Source organism: Ochotona curzoniae, unplaced genomic scaffold, assembly GCF_017591425.1.
Source record: "Ochotona curzoniae isolate NIBS_2020 unplaced genomic scaffold, NIBS_Ocur_1.0 scaffold_4506, whole genome shotgun sequence".
Taxonomy (NCBI): Eukaryota; Metazoa; Chordata; class Mammalia; order Lagomorpha; family Ochotonidae; genus Ochotona; species Ochotona curzoniae.
In genome coordinates, this window is record NW_024467119.1 from 6,858,082 (window position 1) to 6,878,413 (window position 20,332).

Below are 20,332 nucleotides of genomic sequence, written 5' to 3' on the forward strand. Positions count from 1 at the left end.
GCCATGGCGGGCAGTGTCACAGTGGAGGCAGGAGGAAATACCCGAGGAAAAGGAGTGTCTGCACAGAACTGCTTGGTGACCCAGGGACGGAGATGCCGCTTTCCCCGAGAGCCCCCATGTCCCTGCTACCCCACACTGTGTGCCAGGGCCAAGCTCCGTGTCACTTCACAGCCTGGCAGTGTCCCTTCTGATCCGTATGATGGAAAGAAGCAATTTGCTTCTTGATATGTTTATAAAAGGAGAAAAATCCTAAGAAAATTTAAAAAAATTAGTACCCTTAAAATGGAAGGGCCAAGTCAATAGAATAGAAGAAAATAACCACAGCCTCGATTGAGGTTTTGATTCGGTGTGGATGTGACTGGTGAGTCAGATGTAATGAAATCTGAGCTACCAGCAATTGCTTTTCGTGCTCAGTAGAAGATCCCCCGCGATGTTGGTTCGCCTAGAGAATCAGCCCCCAGATTTTTGTGTGTTTTGGTGGGCTCCTTCCTACCTCCCCTGGAAGAGGGTACAGTCACCCCCATGGCATCAGGGGTTGCTCTCTAGAAACTGTAATGAGAAGGTAAGATTGTGTTGGTGCGAAAAGATAAACCAGTGTTGGAACCCACGGAGCGTGTTCATGTGTGCATGCTCATGAACTTCCCTGAAAACACCGCACGCAAAAGGATCTGACTTTTTCTTGCACCAAAACGAGCTTGCCTTCCAGTTCCATTTTCTGTGAGCCCCACGACATCGCTGCACACCCAGGAGTCCTGGACGCTCCTTGTGAGTTGCCATGGGAAGGTGAAGCGGGGAGACCGGCCCTTCTAAGAATTGTGGTTTGCAGAAACACCATCAAGGTAGCAACCTAGAAGAGGCCCTGATATTTTGTGGCAATATGGTGTGAGCTGGCTCCCAGCTCCAAACTGCACATATTTGGCTGTGCAATTGGTTTGATTTTTTCCGAAAGTATCTCTCTCATACTTTCAGCAGCAAGTTAATTTAGACATAAAGAGCAGGCTATTTGTTTAATTTTCATTTTATCCAAGAGGAAGAGATTGGTAAATTGATCATCCTTACTCCACAGATGCCTGCCATAGGCTGGGCCAGGCCTGGTTAAAGCTGGAAACCTGGCACTTGGTCTGCATCTCCCAAGTGGTGGTGGAGAGCCACAACCTTGAGCTGGCACCTGCTGCCTCTCAGGTGCTTGATTAGCAAGAAGCTGCAATCAGAAGTGGAGGCAGTACTCTAACCCAGCCACCAGCCGGGATGCAGGCACCCCAGGCTGCGTGTAAACCTCTAACCCGGCCCCAGGCCCTGCAGAACAACCTTGATTGAAGAGGACCTGACCTTTCCTTGGGTCCTTCTATAGTTCAGATTCTTCCCGATACCACTATGCTTTATGCCTAGCTCCCCAAGTTTCCTGCAGGAAGAAGTTGTCCATTCTCTGAGCTGGCCGGGAGTAGAAACTTTAAGACATTCTCAAGATGGTTTCTACTCTATCAGTGCATTAAAACAGCTTCACTTTTATCTCAGCAGCGACTCTTCTGGTTTGACATAAATTGTTATTAATTCTACCCATATTTTGGTAGGATTTTGGCATATTTCACAATGCACATGGAAAGTTCTAATAGATTAGCCATCCCCAAGAATGCTCTTGTCCATAATAGTACCCTGTTGGTGGATGGAATTAATTTAATTATTAAAGCTGATTTTTTTTTATAGGAAGCAGTTGAACACAGTGAAGTCTTCATTCCTCCTCGCTGGGAATGCAGACACGGAGCCCAATTGGCGTGTTACAGCTTACACGTACTACTAGCTTCCAGAATTTAATAACGTATAAAATTAATGTGGAAACAGCCAACAGTCCATTGCAGTCTTTTTAAGACTGTGGATGTTAGTGCAAGGACAGACTTTGTGGCCCCAGTGGGTTAGGCCGCTCCGTGAGATGCCAGCCTCTGCTCTGAGTGTGGTGCGAATGCCAGCTGCATCCCTTCTGATCAGCTAATGCATCCTGGGGAGGCAGCAGGTGCTGGCCAAAGAACCTGCATCCCTGCCGCCCATGAGGGAGGCCCAGCGCGAGTCCTGAGCTCCTGGCTAGGACCTGGCCCATCCCTAGATGTTGCAACAGTTGGGCAGGGAGCCTCTCCCTGACTACCTACTCACTCTGCCTTTTAAATTAAAAAAAAAAAAAAACACTTAAAAACATTTTAGTGTAAGGTTTAAAACAAAAGGCGAATAGGAAGCGTGGAGACTTCTCTATAGAGTGGCTGCTAATCTAGAACAGTAACTACCAAAATTTACTTTTGAGAATGAAAATTTTATTTAGACTTAATGTACCAGCCACATGTCTCACCTTTCTTAAGCACAAGGTTGGTTGTTCTTCAGCAGAGTCTTAGAGTTGCGCAGCTGTCATCACTGATTAGATTATTAAAATTCACATTAAGAAATGGAATTAAAATGTCATTCAGCAAGTCTTAAAAAAGAAGATGTGCCTCCTCCCCCCAAACCTTAGCCTTCAAACCAAACTCAGCGCTTTCCGTGTGCCATTTTATTGCCGATTTCTGAAAGACAGCTAGGTATGTTCACACGGGTTAATGGGAGTGTCCCACATGGTTCTTCTGAAAATGTCCTGTGAGTGTAGATGGCTCTGTCTCTTTAAGGCTGCTCACAGTGTGCTGAGGTGTGCAGTGCTTGCTGCTGCAGCTGCGCAGGTTCGGGAGAAGAGGGCTCTTCTCGGCTGTGTGTGCTGTGCCGTGCCGTGGTGCCTTCCCTTTGCGTGTGAGCTCTGCAGGGGGCTGCAGCGGGCCCATGGAGGGGTTGGGCGTTTGGCCCCGTGGCTTAAACCCAAGTCCTGTGTCCCAGTGTCCAGGTTTGTCTCCAGGCTTGTGCGTCTGAATCCAGCTTCCTGCCATTGTGGTTCTGGGAGGGAGCTGGGCTCTTGACACCTCGCCCCCGCCCCATAGAGCAGTTTGGGGTTCCAGCAGCCGGCCAGAGTGGGCTCTGACCCCTCTCTACTTACCTCTGCCTCAAGAAAAAAACCATTCAGGAAGATGGAATTAAAACATAAGTTTATTTTAATGCTAAAGCTTTGAAACTCTTGCATATAAGGAATCTTTAAGAAGTTCATAGAAAATGGGTGTTATGAAAAACTGCAGAAATTTCATCATTTCTTACAGTAAAATTAATTCTTTTAGTTCCATTTTCTGAAAACTTTACAAATGACTTTTCCATGGGTGTCTGTTTTGTTTCTGATTTGTCTTTGTGTATTGGTGTGGGGTGTATGTGGGGGAGCGGGTCGGGGGGGTTCCCATTCACTTGTTCACTCCCCAAGCACCTGCAGCAAGTAGGGTGCCGAAGCCAGGATCCAGAGCTCAGGTCCCGTCTCCAAGGCGGGTGGCAGGGCCCCAGTCATGTGAGCTGTCCCTGCTGACTACCTGGGTCTGCATGAGCAAGGAACTGAATCCGGAGGCAGACACCAGTGCTGGGTGTGGGTGCCCCCCATTAGCCACTTCGCCGCCGGGCACACAGCTGCCCTGAGAAGGTTTTCTTTTGTCCTGACTGTGAGGGTGTGAAGATGGGAAAAGCTCAAAGTGACTAATAAAGCTCTAGACACAGTCAAGCGGCGACTTCCACCAGCAAGTATAGCAGGATCAAGCGGCAGGTCAATAGGCAAGGGATGTCAGTGCATGAGCAGCAGTTCACAGATGGCCAAAGGGGAAACAAAAGAAGACATTTTTAAAAAATAAGAGTCAGATTAGGAGCAATTTTAAATGTGGTTTTGGCAGTAGGCTTCTCCCTTTGTTTCTCCCCTGACCCCAAAGAGGGAAAATGATGATATTAGTGTGCAAACAATGTTATTACCCACTTTCCTGTAGCCCTTGACCCTTTGTACCCTAATCAACTAAGATTATTAAAAATTTTTTAAATTTATTTATTTTTATTTGAAAGGCAGATATATGGAGACAAGATGCAAAGAGAAAGATCTTCCATCCTCTGGTTCACTCCCCAAGTGACCACAACAGCAGAAGCTGAGCCAATCCGAAGCCAGGAGCTTTTCCCAGGTCTCCCGTGTGGGTGTAGGGTACTAAGACTTTGGGCCACTCTCTACTGTTTTCCCATGCTACAAGCAAGGAGGTGGATGGGAACTGGTGCCCATATGGGATCCTGGTGGATGCAAGGCGAGGATTTAGCCACTAGGCTATCTCGCTGGGTCCACAGGGAGCTTCCATCTACCAGTTCCTTCCTCAGATGCCCATGCCAGCTGTGACCAGGAATCGCCATCTGGGTCTACCACATGGCTGGCAGCTACCAAACCACTTCAGCATCATCTGCTGCATGAGCCCATATGGGAGCCAGTTTTAATCCCAGCACTCTACTTCCCATCCAGCTCCCTGCTTGTGGCCTGGGAAGGCAGTCAAGGATGGCCCAAAGCCTTGGGACCCTGCACCCGTGTGGGAGACCTAGATGGAAAGAAGTTCTTGGCTCCTGGCTTTGGATCGGGATAGCATTGGCCATTGCAACCACTTGGGGAGTAAACCATCAGATGGAAGATCTTCTTCTCTGTCTTTCCTCCTCTCTGTACATCTGCCTTTCCAATAAAATAAAATAAATAAATCTTTTTCGAAAAGGGATACCACAGTTCTCCTTTTATGCCTGGACAGTGTATTGCAGATAAGTCTGTTTTCATAGGAAAACTAAAGTTAGACGATATTTCACTTTTCATTTTGTTAAGATCTTTTTTCCCTAATGGAACGCATTGTGGGTGGTTTATACCTCCCCCAACCCCATCCCCTACTGTTTTCAAACGTAAAAATGGAAGCTTTGGACAGGTTTGGCAAAGGTTGCTTTTCTGTACCGGACACCTGAGGCTGGCAGCCAAGCCGGGTGGCATCCGTCCCCAGCCTGGTTGGCTGGGCATTCTCCTGCAGGAGACAGCCTACACAGTCAAGTCAGGGTTATGGAGAAGGCTTTTAAACTGGGTTCTGATAATTAAAAACTCTCTGCAATGCCAGCATCTCATATAGGCACTGGTTTAATTCCCAGCTGCTCCACTTCCAATACAACACCTTGCTAATGTTCCTAGGAAAGCAGCGGAGGACTGCCCATGTCCCTGGCTGCTGTGGGAGACCCAGATGAAACTTCAGGCCCCTAACTGCTGGCCCAGTACTGGCCACTGGGGACCCAGCGGGTGGAAGGCTCACTCTCTCTGTCTCTGCAGGTCTGCTTTCACGTGCCCAGGTTCCTGATGTGGCAAGCAGGGACCCAAATACGTGAGCCATTTTGTCTGCTGCCTCTTAGGGTATGCAATAGCTGAGGCTGAATCAGATGTGGAGAGCTGGGACTTGAATTAGGTACTCTGACATGGGGAGACATGTGTCCTACGTAGCAACCCAGATGCTGTGGGAATCACCCTCCCCGCAACTCATGTGGACCCCTACCTAATCCTGTGTATATCTCAACCATGAGATCCTGTTGCAGTGATAGGAGCCACGCTGAGCTGTCCCACGACCAACCGCCATGGGATTCAGGCTGCAGGGGACCAGAGAATGCTTGGAGGTGGCACGGGACTCTCAGGCCAGGTTTTCAAAGGGCAGAAGTTTTCCAACACCCCACCAAGCCCCCTGAGCTTTCCAAAGCTCCTTTAGGACCTGCTTACATATCCTTGGGGTGTGTGTGTGTGTGTGTGTGTGTGTGTGTTTTGGGGATAGGAGTGAAGGTTAAATGCCTGGTAGTTACTAAAGGGGGAAAAAAAAGTATTTCAGGATTGTTTGCCCGTTCTGATGGGTTTGAAACAGATTTTGGTAATCTCGTGGCTCAAAGTGCACCTGTCGATCAAGATGTCTGTGTTAACAAACCTACATCCAAAGACATGATTTGTATGCATGTGTGCTTACTTAATTTTTCCCTTGAAGAATTTAGAATTTATCTGAGTATGGAGTTCTTACCATTAAAATTCATTACCTTACATTAAAATCTGCAAGGTAGACTAGATTTCCTTTTAACCTCTCTTTGAACTCTTTCTCCACTGCTTTGTTCCTGATAAACAGATTGGGTCTCTAGATTAGTGCAAATCAGTATGTGCCAACTTTCTAGTTAGGGGAGTAAGCTTGACCATGGAGAGCAGGGGCTCCAGAAAACAGCAGCATTAATGAGAAAGGCTCATGCTCTCGCTCTTACAGCCTGCTGCTCAGGGGTGGCTAATTCCGGAAGGGTGCTGTGTGGTTGGACTCCACGGGGCCATCTAGGACCCGCAGGCCTGTGCTCCTCAGATGGCTTGCTGCTGCAGCCTGTTCTGGGCATTGGGCACAAGGAAGGGTGAGAAAGCAGCTGCTGCCTTTACCTTTTAGCACATTCCTTGGCAGGTGCCTGGAACCCATTCCGGGAGCTAGAATTCAAACACAGCCTGGAAAGTGGATGGCAGATGCCCTGCCAGCTCTAGCTCTTGGGGTTCAGCAGTTGAGGAGAAGGATGGGTTCCCAGGGACACCTGCCTGTCTCGTCGCACTGATCTGTTGAGACCACAATGTTGCTCATCATGTTTTGAACCTGGAGCACTGAAGTCATGGGCAGCACAGTCATCCCAGTAATAAGTTAGACACAAGAATCTGTCTTGGGTTGCTAACGGGCCTCCATGTCATGCACTGATCCTTGTCATTTGCCTGTGGCCTCCTGGGATGCCCTGATAAGGACTGTGAGGCATATCTTGCACTGAGCAGGAAAAAATACCATGATATGTAAATGGCTCATGGCCCTCGGGCACAGAGCTGGAGAACAGTGTCACATACTTGCTTCCCTAAGTGGTGACCAGAAAACAGTTCCAGGCTCCTGTGGACTTGCACACAGGCAGGACTGAGGCTGGATTTCTTTGTCCCAGTGGCCTGTTTGTTGTTACCAGGTGAGGATTTCTGTTAGGGCCGGTGTAGGGCTTTTTTGTGAGGGGAGAAGGGGCTTTGTGTCCAAAGGAACTATCACCAGATCGTGGAAGGGAAGTTGAAGTGAACGCCCTGTGGAAGCACACTTTTTGAGCAGTCTGACGGCCAGCAGGTTCACTCACAGCCGAGAAAGGAAGCAGGTAGGCAGCAAGCAGGTCCTTTTCTCCTTGCTCTTGAATGCCATGTTCCCGTTGAGTTTGGCTGCTCTTATCAAATGCCATCCTCCACGTGCCTTTCGGATGCTGAGGGTGACAGGTGGGCCACACGGTTCTTCCGTTGTGTCCGAACGCGGTTTTGGTCCAGAATCGCTAAGCACTGCTGGTGGCTCAGGATTTTCATCCTCTCTCTTCCCTCCTGTCACTTTAGCAGGAGAAACGAGGGAGGGCCGACTCCCAAGCCAACCCAAAGAGTTGTCTGTTGGATAAATTTATGTGCGCTTACAGATGAAGGCCACATATGGCCGAACCCCCAGCTGTCCTGATTTCGCCTCTCTTGCTCAAACCTGTGGCTGGCATTGTGCTGGCTCTTGGCTCAGGGCCCAGCTCCTCCCTGGCTTGCCTATAGCTGTTGAATCGTGACAACCTTGCTGGCCCTCCTTCTCCCGACTGCAAAAGAGAAAGGTACCTCCAAACACATGAGGGTCCCGAGTTCTGGAGCCACAGGAAGGAAGGGGTTGAGTGTGTGACAACCCGCTGTGTCGCCCTTTCCTGCAGCCACGTCTCCCGCTCAGGTAGGTAGTATGCAGTGGGCCTTTTGTTCGTCCCCTTTAGCTCCGTGCTCTGTGTGTGGCTGTAATGCGTGAATCAAGGCTATAACCATAGCCCCTTTGGACAGCACTGTAACTTAGCGTTATTCCCTCACAGCATCTTGGAGAGGCAGTCATGTGTTGAAGGTGCCAGAGCTGGGAGCAGGAGCCTACTCCTGGTTTGGTTAAAGTGGCAGCGTAATATTTAGGAAAGGGTGGTGCTATCAAAAATGATATTACATTCTATCAAAAATGGCCTTTCATTGTGCAATTAGGACAGCAACTGTGAAGTGAGAAGCCTCTTGGGTTCAGCATGCAGGAAGCCAACCCATGTGCCTCCTGCTAACACCCTAAGCTGGTGCCTCCACCCCCACCCCCAGAAGCTGGTTCCTGGCAGGATGGAGACCATGTTGGTTTGCTAGGTGTGCCCTGTCCGATCCCACACACTGGACTCACAGTCATGGGCTCTGGACTCTGAGACCAAGGGAGTTGCAGGATATGGTTCCTTCTAGGGGCTGTGAGGGAGGGCCTACCAGCTTCTGGTAGCTTCGGGTGCTTCTCGGCTTGTGCACAAAGGATCTCTGCTCTCCTCATTTGGTCCCCTCTGTGTCCCTGTTTCCCTGTCTGGAAGGCTGTCAGCCATTCTGGGTTAGATCTGTCCCTGATGAGCTCATTGTAACTTGATGGCCTTGGGAAAGACCCCATTCCTAAGTCAGGTCACATTCAGAGGTGTCAGGGATTAGGACTCAAACCCCAAACAGACACATGTTTGAATATGCAGGACCCTTCTGCTTAGAACAGACTCAAATAATCATTCTCCTGAAAGATGAGGACAGGGAGACTCTCAGAGAATTTTATGTCATAATGTTCCTTTCATTCATTCAGAATTGTAACACAGAGCAGTAAATCTATTTTTCCTGACACTTGGCTGTGCCCCTGCCACACAGCCAGGCCAGCTGATGGCCTAATTGCCTGTGCACAGCTTCCCGACTGAAGGACCCCATAAACAATGCCTCAGGCCTCACTTCCTGACCAAGGGAGGATGCCATGAATGACCCCTCAGGGCTCACTTCCTGACTGTGGGACCCCCGTGAATGACCCCTCAGGGCTCACTTCCTGACTGAGGGACTCCAATAATAACCCCTCAGGCCTCACTTCCTGACAGGGACCCTGTGAGTAACCCCTCAGGGCTCACTTCCTAACTGTAGGACCTCATGAATGACCCCTCAAGGCTCACTTCCTGACAGAGGGATCCAGTGAATAACCCTCAGGGCTCACTTCCTGACTGTAGGACCCCATAAATAACCCCTCAGGGATCACCTCCTGACTGTGGGATGCTGTAGATAGGTAAATTGAAGATGTTCATCACGCAACACCCCGACCCCTGATGCAAGAGGGAGTTTGTGTATAATTCAGGAAGACACCACTTTCATTTTAGGATTTTCATGGGTTGGACGAAAATCTGCTATGACAGACATTTTAAAAACACATACAAGATTAAGAAAATAAGAATGGGAGGCCAGCACAATGACTCTACTGACTAATCCTTCACCTGCAAGTGCTGGTCTCCCCATATGGGTGCTGATTCATATCCTGTCTGCTCCAATTCCCATCCAGCTCCCTGCTTGTAGCCTGTGAAAGCTGTGGAGAATGGCCCAAATCCCTGGACCCCTGCACCCACACGGGAGACCCAGAAGAAGCTCTTGGCTCCTAGCGTCAGATTGGCTCAGCTCCAACCATTGTTATCATTTGGGGAGTGAACCAATGGATGTAGGATCCTTCTCTCTGAACTCTATCTTTCCTGTAAAAATCAATAAAATATGTGTTTAAGAATGGTTCATTTTTTAATTTAAATGTTAGTTTTGCTTGAGAGAGCGTGAGAAGCAGAACACTCCCATCCATGGATTCACTATCCAAATTCTCCTGATGGCCGAGTGCTGAAAATGCAATGCGGGTCTCCCAATCAGAGTGATAAGGACTCAGGTGCTTGAGTTGTCACCTGCTGCTTTCTTACATTAGGGAGTGAACCAATGGTTGGAGTAGCGTTCCGCCTCTCCCATCTCAGTAACTCTAGCTTTCAGATGGATGTATGGGTAGATAAATAGACAATACATAGTTTTTTCAAAGGAAAAACTGGACACCTTGACTGCTAGTCCAAATGCCTGTGCTCATATGTTCAGAGTATCAAGTGATGATTTATTACCTGAACATTGTATAATATCTAATCAAGGTCAATTGTCTGTCTCCCCAAACACTTACCGTTTCTTTATGTAATTTTTTCCTTGAAGTGTTATTTAATAGAGTAATGTACAGCAGGTTAGTACACTAGAGCCTCAGACTATCTTAACTACTCTCTAGCTGTGACTTGGTGCCCACTAACTTACCTTTCCCAGCGCTCCTCAGCCTCTTCCCTCCCCAGCCTCCAGGAACCATAGCTACACTTTGAGGTCCTGCTCCTTCAGATTCCATCAATGAATACATGACACAGTACTTGCCTTCCTGTGCTTGCTGTATTTCACTTTCACCTGGTGACCTCCAGTTCCATGCATGCTGGTATGAAGCAGAGTAGCTTTCCCTTGCAGGTGGTGTTCATTCAGTTGTCTGCAGGACACCACATTTTCTTCCTCCACTCATTGGTGGATGTCACTTAGGCTCTGTCCATTTCTGGCCTGTGGTGAATGGCAACAATAAGCATGGGATGGAGGGGAGGTGCAAAGACCATGACTGTGCCAAATTCCATCCCTTGGATGCATTCAAAGTAGTGGGATTGCTGGATTATGAGGTGGTTCTTTTTAAGGAATTTAAAAATTATTTCAAAATTTTGGATTAATGCTATTGCTAGTAGCACATTTTAAAGGAATACAACATCACATATTAACACACACATAGTTTAAACTGACCATACCAGATAGCCAGTCTTTCTGTTTGCCTTGTCTTTGGGGTTCACCAGCTCTTTTGTTTATTTTGCTTGTTTGTTTTTTAGTACAGAATAGGGTATAAATACTGGAGCCAACATTATGGCACAGCAGGTTGAACCACTGGCCGGTGCCACCTGCATCCATAGCTGAGCACTGGTCTAAGGACAGGCTGCTTGGCTTCTGACCCAGCTTCTTGGTGCTGACCAGAGAAGATGGCAGATGATGGGCCCAATGCCCTTGGCTCCAATGGTGGAGACCAGCTAGAGTTCTAGATTCCTGGATTTGACCGGGCCCAGCACTTGCCGTTGTGGCTATCTGGGGAGTAAATCAATGAGTAGAAGATCTATCTGTCTCTCCCTCTCTCTCATCCTACCTTTAAACTATTTTTTGACAAAAACAAAAAAAACCAGCATTTACACCATTGTGAAACTTAGTTAGATCTCTATGTGGCCAAACACCAGGACCTGTTAGGCTTCCCCTGCTGTTTTTTTTTTTTTAACATATGTGTATATTTGTTATTTGTTTATTATTGTTTTGTGGTACAGTTCCATAGGCTCTGAGATTTCCTGTTCCCCTCCCCTGCTGTTTTTAAGCATCCATTGTATAACTCCTTTCTTCCCGCCCCTCCCAGCCCCTAAAGGTGACAATATAGTAATCAAGTTATTATTTTAAACTCCTTCTTTGTCCTGCTTCAGGCAGCATGATGATCTCCATCCATTCTGCTGCATGTCCTTCTATAGCTGGGTACCATTCCATTGTACATGTGTACCTTCTTGTGTCCACTCATTTCCCAGTGGACAGCTGGGGTGATTCCAGAGTGTGGCTGTTGTGGACGGCATTGTCGTGAGCGTGGGCACACACGTGTCTCCTCCATAGTCAGACTGGAGGGAAGTGGGATCTACAGGCCAGGTGCTAGGATTTTTTTTGTTTTGGGGTTTAAAGGAAGTTGTTCTCCGTAGTGTTCCCACCAGTATCCTATACAACTCTCCTTTGCTCCTCATTCTCACTCGCCCTTCCTGTTTTTTGTCTTTTTGATGACAGCTGCTCTAATTGGTTTGAGTTAATGCTTCATTGTGGCATTGGTTGCATTTCCCTGCTAGCTAGCGAGCTGAACATCTTTTTGTGTGTTTGTTACCCATTTATATTTCTTCCTCTGAAACATTCTATGTTCAGATCCTTTGCACATCTCCTAGTTTGTTTGTTCTTTGTTGTTGAGCTTTCTTTATTTCCTTATATAGTCTGAACATTAACCCTTTGTTGCATGGGTGGTTGGAAACATTTCCCCATTCTGTTTGTCTCCTTTGGTATGTAGAAGTATCTTATTGGGACATAATCCCACTTGTCTATTTTTGCTTTAGTTGCCTGTGTTTTGGGAATCTTACTCAAAAAGTCAATGTCCCTATTCATATTTTTACATTTCCCCTGTGTTTTCTCCTAATACTTTCATCGTCTCAGGTCTTTTACTAGATCTCTGAACCATGTTGCATTGATGTTTGAATAGAGAGATAGGAAGAAGTCTGTTTTTATATTTTGCATATGAATATCTGGCTTTACAGAACCATTTGTTGAAGAAGAAACTATCTCATTCCCAAAGTGTGTGTTTAACTCTCTTGTTAAAGAAAATAATAATAATAAAAACCCAGTTGTAGATTTGTATGTTCATTGCTGGGTGTCTATTCTGTTCCATTCTCCTGTGTGTCTGTCTGTATGCCAGTATGATGCTGCTTCAGTTAAAATGAATCTATACTGTCTTAAATCTGGTATTCCTCCAGCTTTTGTTCTTTTGTTCAAGATTTTTCATGTATTCTAGGTCTCCTATGTTTCCATTTGAGATTTAAGGTTGAGTTTTCTAGTTCTGATTTTTGAATGACGATCTCATGAGTACATAAATCACCGTTCTTTCATTGTAAAGGTATTTCATGTGCTTGGTTAAATTTATTCCAGGGTGGTGCTTTTAGTGTTCCTAGACAGAAACACTCTTAAAATTTCTTTTTCAGTGATTTTGTCATTATTGTATAAAAGCGCTACTGATTTTGTGTGTTGGTTTTGTGTCCTGCAGCTCTGTGGAGTTTATTTCTGTGAGCGTATTTGTGGAGTCTTTAGGTTTTTCTCCCTGTGTAATCATGTCATCTGCAAGCAGTGTACTCTGTTTTTTCCCGTCCTGCTTTATCTTTTACTTCTTTCTCTTGTCTAATTACTCTGGTTAAAACTTCTAATACTGTATTGAGTAACAACGGCGAGCATGAATGTCCTTGTCTGGTTCCAGAGCTTCGAGGAAATGCGTTCAACTTTGCCCCATTCAGTAGGATGTTGGCTGAGCATTGATCATATATTTTATTATATTGAGAATGTTCCCTTTGTACCTAATTGAGATGTTTATAATGAAGTGACATTGAATTTTATTGAAGACTTTCTACATCTCACTGAAATTGTTACATGGTATTTACCCTTCATTTAGTTGATGTGGTGTATTACATTTATTGGTTTGTGTATGTTGCACCTTTTCTGCATTGCTAGGATAAATCTTACTTGGTCAGGGTGAATGATTTTTTTGATGTATTGTTGGGTTTGATTTGCTAGTATTTTGTTCAGAATTTTTATGCTGGTCTATGGTTTTATTTTTCGGTTGTTTCCTTTTCTAGTTTTGGTATCAAACTAATGCTAGCCTTGTAGAAGGAATATAAAGAGAGCCCCTCTCTGTCCTTTTGCTGGGCATAGTTTGAGAAGAATTGGTGTATTAGCTTTCCTTAAAAGTTTGGTGGAAGGGAAATGTGTAGCCCTGGGGGCATGCATGAGCAAAGGCTTCCACCGAAGTCAGAGAGGGCCACAGTTGCAGTGGTGCTAAAGTCAGGCACCTTGTCTAAAACGGGATCCTGCTGGGGAGGGGTGCCCTGCAGCCCAGGTGGGCTGGAGCAACCATGCCGGAGTCAGGGTTCTTGCTAAGGCCCGAGGGCCCTGCTAAACACACCCACCAAAGCTGGGGCCTGCTGGAGAAGGGAGCCTGGACACCCAGGTAGGTGTGCACATGCGTGCACGTGCATCCAGCAGGTTCATGTGTCCATGAAGCTTGAGTCTGAGATCCTTGGCAAAGTTGAGGTTGTCTGCAGAAGGGAGACACGAAGCCTCAGTGTGCAAATCTTTTAAATTTTGAGCTGTGGGAACTTATTAATTATTTCAATTTTTTTAAAAGGAAGAAAAATTAGGCAGGCAGTGAACTATAAAAATGAAACGAAAAGGGGCTGGCATAGTGCAGACTAATCCTCTGCCCTGTAACACAGGCATCCGTATGGCATCGGTTTGAGTCCTGGCTGTAGCACTTCCCATTCAGCTCCCTGCTTGTGGCCTAGGAAAGCACTGGAGGATGGCCCAAAGCCTTGGGACTCTGCACTGACATGGGAAACCCAGAAGAAGCTCTGGCTTCCAGCTTGAGGCCGTTGTGGCCATTTGGGGAGTAAACCAGTGGATGGAAGACTCTCTGTAAAGTGTGCCAATCAAATAAAAATAAATAGATCTTTTAAAAAATCAAAATGAGAGAAGCAGGCTGTTTTATGTAGCTGTCAGGGCATCCACCTTCCATGTTGGGGCATCAGGTGTGATGCCCAGATTTGCTGTGGACTCCAGCTTCCTGCAGATACAGGAAGTGGTAGCTCAAGGATGTAGGTGTGGGCCTCTGGAGTGCACACCGAAGGATTAGAGAGCTCTTTGTCTTGTCTGGCTGTCTCTCAAATGAAAAACAAAAATAAGTGTTAACTTCCTTCTGATTAAATTATTCAGTGACTCAGAGATCTTACAGTAGCATCATTTTCTTCAAGAAGATTCTTGATTTTCTTTTTCATTTTTTTCAGTGACACGTTAGTCATTCAGTAGTATGTTATGTAACTTTATGATGTTAATTTCTTTTTTGCCTTCCTGTTGATTATGTTTTGTGGTTTTTCATTTAAGGGGATGTATAGTAACTGTAATGGAGACTGTCATATCCGGATGTGAGGATACAATGCAGTATGCATCTCTACTTCCAGACAAAGATGGACTCCCAATGAAACTGTTTACTGTATGACAGTAGGATGCTGGACTCTGTCACTGTCCATGCCCACAATGATGGACATATGACTGTATAAAGAACTATACTATAGTAATAATATAGGGAGACCCAGTGATGGGGAGGGAACTGGAGAGGGGATAAGGGAAATCCAGGGCCTATGGAACTATGTCATAAAATAATAATAAACAGAAGTACATTTTTTTTTAAAGTTTTAAGTAAAAAAATGAAGATCAGGTCTTAACCCCATCATGACAGTGGCTAGAAAGTTGTCAACAGGGAGGGGATTGTGAGTAGGCAAGGGAGGCACACGCCTCCAGTCTCCTATGCCAGAGCTGCCCCTTCATGTCCCTTTGATTTCTCATTGCCTGCGTTCTGCTGCGTCTCCCGCAGTGGGCTGTGCTGGCTGCATTCCTGCACGGAGGTGTGTAAGCCCTGTGACCTCTGAGCTGCTGTGAGTTGGTAGGACTCGCGATGTGATCAGGGTTAGATTAGATTTTTATTTTCCAGACTGTTTCATAAGTGGGGTGTGCTTCCTTTGGAAATCAGGTTCCAATATTTGTGTGAACTGGACTTTTGTCTCTCTTTTTTTAAATTTTTATCTTCTTGTTTATCTTCTATATAAGAATTTATCACTTTTTGAAGATTTATTTGTTTGAAAAGTAAAATGATAGAAAGGGAAAGACAGAAAAAGAGGTCTTCTGCCTCTGGTTCCCTCCCCGCATGGCCACAGCAGCTGGCTCAGACACCAGACCAAGCCAGCTGGGCCTCTCATGTGAGAGGTCCACGTACCTGGGCCACCTCCCCCTGTGTCTCCCAGGTTTGCTAGCAGAGATCTGAAGGGGAAGTGCAGCAGCCAAGAACCAGGGCTCCAATATGGAATGCTGCCTGAGGCAGCATCTTTACCTGCTGTGCCACACACCTGTGTACACCCCCCAGACTGTCAAGTGTTTCCCTTTGTAGCAACACCACACTGTCTTACTGTACCTCTAGAAATCTGGAAATTAGACTGTTATTACTCCAATTTTGTTCAGTTTTTATTAAAAAATCTTTGATATATGAAATTGCATGTATTGATGGAGTGCCATGTGATATTTAGATATAATGGATACACATAAAGTCCAGTCATTGTCTGACGTGTGACAGAGTACATTTATAGCATCTGTCGTCAACCTACTGTGTGGAATCAAACCCCAAACTGCCTACTCTGTGTAACCATATGTAGTGTCCATGAGTCAGCCCTTTCCCGTTCTCCCTCCCCTGCCCCTGGAAACCACCATTACACAGTGGGTAACCACCATTACACAGTGAACTTCCGTGAGATGACCTTGCTTAGTCTCCACATGGTGAGGTCTGTGATCTTGTCTCTGTGCTTTAATTATTACAAGAATGATCATCTTTTTTAAAAATTAGATCCTTTCCATTTTAGGAAGTGTTTTGAACTAGTCAGTGTCAGCGAAACACTTGATGACAATTTTATTGAGATGACATTGACTACCAAGGTCAGTTCAGACGCCTTGACTGACAGCTCGCTCTTCCAAGCCATGAGTGTGGCGTCTCTCCCCAGGTGTTCAGGTTAGCGTTTATTCCCCATTCAGCGCTTTGTGGATTTCAGTGTAAAAGTTCTTTTATGTATTTGTCAGATTCATCCTTCAGTGTGTCATGCAAATGATTTCAGTTCTTATTTCCCACTATCCCACAGGAAGACAATTGAGTCTTCTAAACTGACCTTACATACTACGATCGCTCTGAACTCACTGGTTAAAGGAGCTTATTTCTAGATCCTGTCAACTTTATAATAGGTTTATTGAGATATAATCCATGTACTGCAAAATTTGAACTATAAAACTTGGTTTTTTTGCATAACCACGGTGTCCTGTCACCCATCAGCTCTGCCTACTTTTAGAAATGCTATGCCCCAAACAAACATAGTAGCAGTTCTGCCCTGCTCCTCACTGACAAAACAGGTTTGTTCTGTGTCCATCTAGTTTTGTCTTCCACCCCACCACACACACAAAAATCACATAAATGGATTCCCAACCTGACCTCTTCTGATTGTCTTCTTTCACATGACATGTTTTCATCAATGTAGTGACATGAATGCATACTTCATTTCTATGGTAAATGAGATTCCATGAATGGTTATTTAAGATCATTTTCATCTGTTAACATCATTATGGACACTTGGATGTAAGTTTTTGTATGGTGAGCCCATGGTATTTTTTTTTTAATGTTTATTTGATTTCCCTGAAAGTAGAGAGAAAGTTTCCATGTTTACTGATTCATTCCTCGGATGCCTGGAACACCCGGTCGCAGGTCTGGTCAAAGCCAGGAACCTGATGACCCCGTCCAGGTGACCCCAGGGATGGGCAGGGACTCTGACACTCACACAGTCATCAGCCAGAGTGTGTTAGCAGGAAATTGGATCAGCACAGAGCAGCTGTGACGTCACAGTGCCACCATGCCTCCCCATTCCATGCACTTGAAAATGCAATCTGTTACAATAGAAATGTTATTTATTTTTATTTTTTGAAAAATGTTGTATTTCATTTTTAATGTTGTTTACATAGTTGAGAAGGATGTATGCCCATGTGGCCCACTGATGAGGGTGGGGAAGGTTGAGATATGGATGAAGAATGTGGGATAAATGTTTTCAGTTTTCTTCTTTCTCCATGTAGCTGCAGGGCCAGGGGGACAGTTGGCCATCCTTGCTGAATTAGCACCCAGGGATGGGGGACAGTCATTTAATGACATCTTAGAGACCCCAATGTGGGGAAAAGTGTTCTGAGGGTGTGACTTGAGTGGTTTTAACTGAGAAGTTGCTGGTTTTGTTGCTCCAGGGTTGAGGAAACCTTGCCAAGGTCTGTTGGTTGACAGTCTATTTTAGTGCCTCCATATATCCAGGAACATGCTGCAAAGCTTGGCCAGGAAAATGGTCCAGCCTGCTTCTTTCCATTCTCAGATGAGGTAGTTGACATTCCCTGGTGATCCTGTCCCCTGTGTGCGTCTGGGCATGCTGTCTACTGCCCGGACATGAGCAACTAAGGAGGCCCAGGCCCAATACATGCACTCCAATGTCAAACCACACATCCTGTGATTTTCCCTGTGGCTGGGAGTTTTAGTCCAGCAGTCTAACTGGAGAGTCCCCCCAAGGAAACCTCACCTGTGGTGACCTCAGACTTGACTCTTATCTGTGTCAGCCAGTACAGGGTCACGTTCAGACTGTCACCCACATCAGCTTATGCACATCCAAGTGAATGCAGCTGTCTGGTCAGTTCCATCACCAGCCGTGTCTCCCACATGAACAGGTGCTGCAGCCCGGCCTGCCACAAACTCAGCCCTTATGCAGAGCAGCAGGTCCTGCAGCCTAATCAGAGCACCCCGCAGTAACCCCTACAGCCCAGCTCCCAGCTCTGATTTCTGAGCATGCCAGCATGTGCAGCAGTCTACTCTGGCCCCTGCTGCATCCCATCTGGCCCTTACACGCACCCATGGGTACTGTGGCTTGGCTCAGCCAGATCCACCCCCAGACCCAACTAACCATTATGTCCACAGGTGCTGCCACCTTGTTCAGCCTGCCCTGGCCTCCAAACCCTGGCTCTCATGCCAACCACCAGGAGCTGCAGCCTAGCAGAGGAGTGCCCATAGTCTCCCTGCTAGGCCCACTCCTAGCCCCAGGTCTTGCACTTGGAAGGAGGGTACTGTGGCCCAGCCTGGCATTCTTATATCCAGTGCTGGCACTTACCAGCAGATGGTGTAGCAAAGCCCAGCTGGTCCATATTTATTCTGACTGTTGCATGTGCCATTGGATTCAATGACCTTGCCTGGCCTGGCCCACCCCGAAACCCAGCTTATGCTGAGGCTGACAGGTGTTTCAACCCTGTCCAGCCTAGACTGCCTCCAGTTCCAGCTGTCAGGCTTACCAGTGGGAGTCCCCGAAGTTCCCCAACCAGGCTTACCCCCAACCCTAGGCCTTGCACATGCCAGTAGATGCTGCAGCCCAGTCTGACATGGCCTGCCTCACTTCTGCATTTGCTGATGGGTACTATAACCTGGCCCTGCCCTACCTGCCCTCAGTCCCAGCTTATACTGGCAGGTGATGCAGCCTAACTCAATTTGCCCAACCACCTGCCCAGCCCTCATACGAACCAGTGGGTGTTATAGCCCAACCTGACCCAGGCTGCCTCCTGTCCTGTCTTTCACACCTGACAGAGAGTGCTGCAGATTGGCCCAGTCCATCCCAGGATGCCCCCAGACCTGGTCTGCATGTATGCCAATGGATACTATAGCCTAGCCTGGTCAGCTTTGTGAGTGGGAGCTGTGGCCAAACAGGGAAGCACCCCAAGTTCCCCATCAGGGCAGCTTCCAGCCGCGTAACCAGCTTGTGCCACTGTGTGCTTAGCCAAGCTCAACATGGCCAGCTTCCAGTCTCTGCATTCACCTGTAGGTACTGTGGCCTTGCCTGATCAACCTGCACTCCACCTAACTCTCGCCAGCCAGTATAACAGCCCAGCCCTGCCTGGCCCACTCCTAGACCTGGCTGCTATGTGGACCTGCAAGTGAAGTGGCCTAATCTAGCTTGTCTTGCACCCACTCTGGCTACTGCAAGCGCCAATAGATGCTGGGTCCTAGCCCAGCCTGGCTTACCTCTGGACCCAGCCCACACACATGCCAAGTGTTGCCACAACTGTGTTCAGCCTGGTCCTCCTGCAGCCCCATCTGTTGCACTCACCAGTGGGAACTGCAGCCTGGCAGGGGAATCCCCTTGGTTCTATTACTGACCCCAGATTTTGTATATGCCAGTGTGCTTTGACCCATTCAAGCATGGCCTGCTCTCAGTCTCAGCTCCTGCCAGCAGATGCTACAGACTGACCTGACCATGTCCACCCCAAGTTCCAACTCTTACCTGTGGGCACTGTGGTCTAGCCCTGTACAACATGCTACCATCCTGCATCTTATATGAACTGGTGGGTGCAGCAGCTTAGCTTGGCACAGCCCACATCCCATCCTAGCTCCTGTGTGTGCCCAGCCCAATCTGGCACCTTCCCCCCACCTACCCCAGCCAGTCGATATATGTGCTGACAAATGGTACAGCTTTGTCTGTACCCCAGATGTTGTGCTGAACAGTGAGAGATGCGACCTGGTAGGAGAGTTTCCTCACCATACCTGCTCCCATGCCCGACTCTCATGCCTGCCAGTGGGCACTAGGCTTCTCCCTGGCATATTGTGTCCCCATTTCTGATCTTTGCATATGCTAGTAAGTGCTGTTCCCAGCCCACCCCCAAGATCTGATTCTTGAGTGCACCTGTGGGTACTGCAGCCTGAGCCAGCCCAGCCTGCTCCCATGCCAGTGAGTTCTGTGGTCACACCTAGCTTGGCACATCACCACACCCAGCTGTCATGCAAACCAGTAGGTGTTGCAGTCTCACAAGGTGAGTCCACATATCCCCTACAGAATCTGCTTCCGAATCTGGTTCTCCCACATGCCAGTTGGTGTCTTGGCCCAGCTTTGCCTGGCTCCTCCCTGCCCTGATGCCCACTGGTGGGTGTTATGCCTTGTCCTGCTAGGCATGACCCCCAGTCCTAGCTTTTGTGTATGTTTGTGAACAATAGGTGAAGCCACTAACTCAGTCTAGGTCTCCCACTTCGGCAGATGCATTGGTCTGTTCCATATATGCCCTCTGGCTTCTCTAAGCCACTCATCTCAGCTCTTCCAT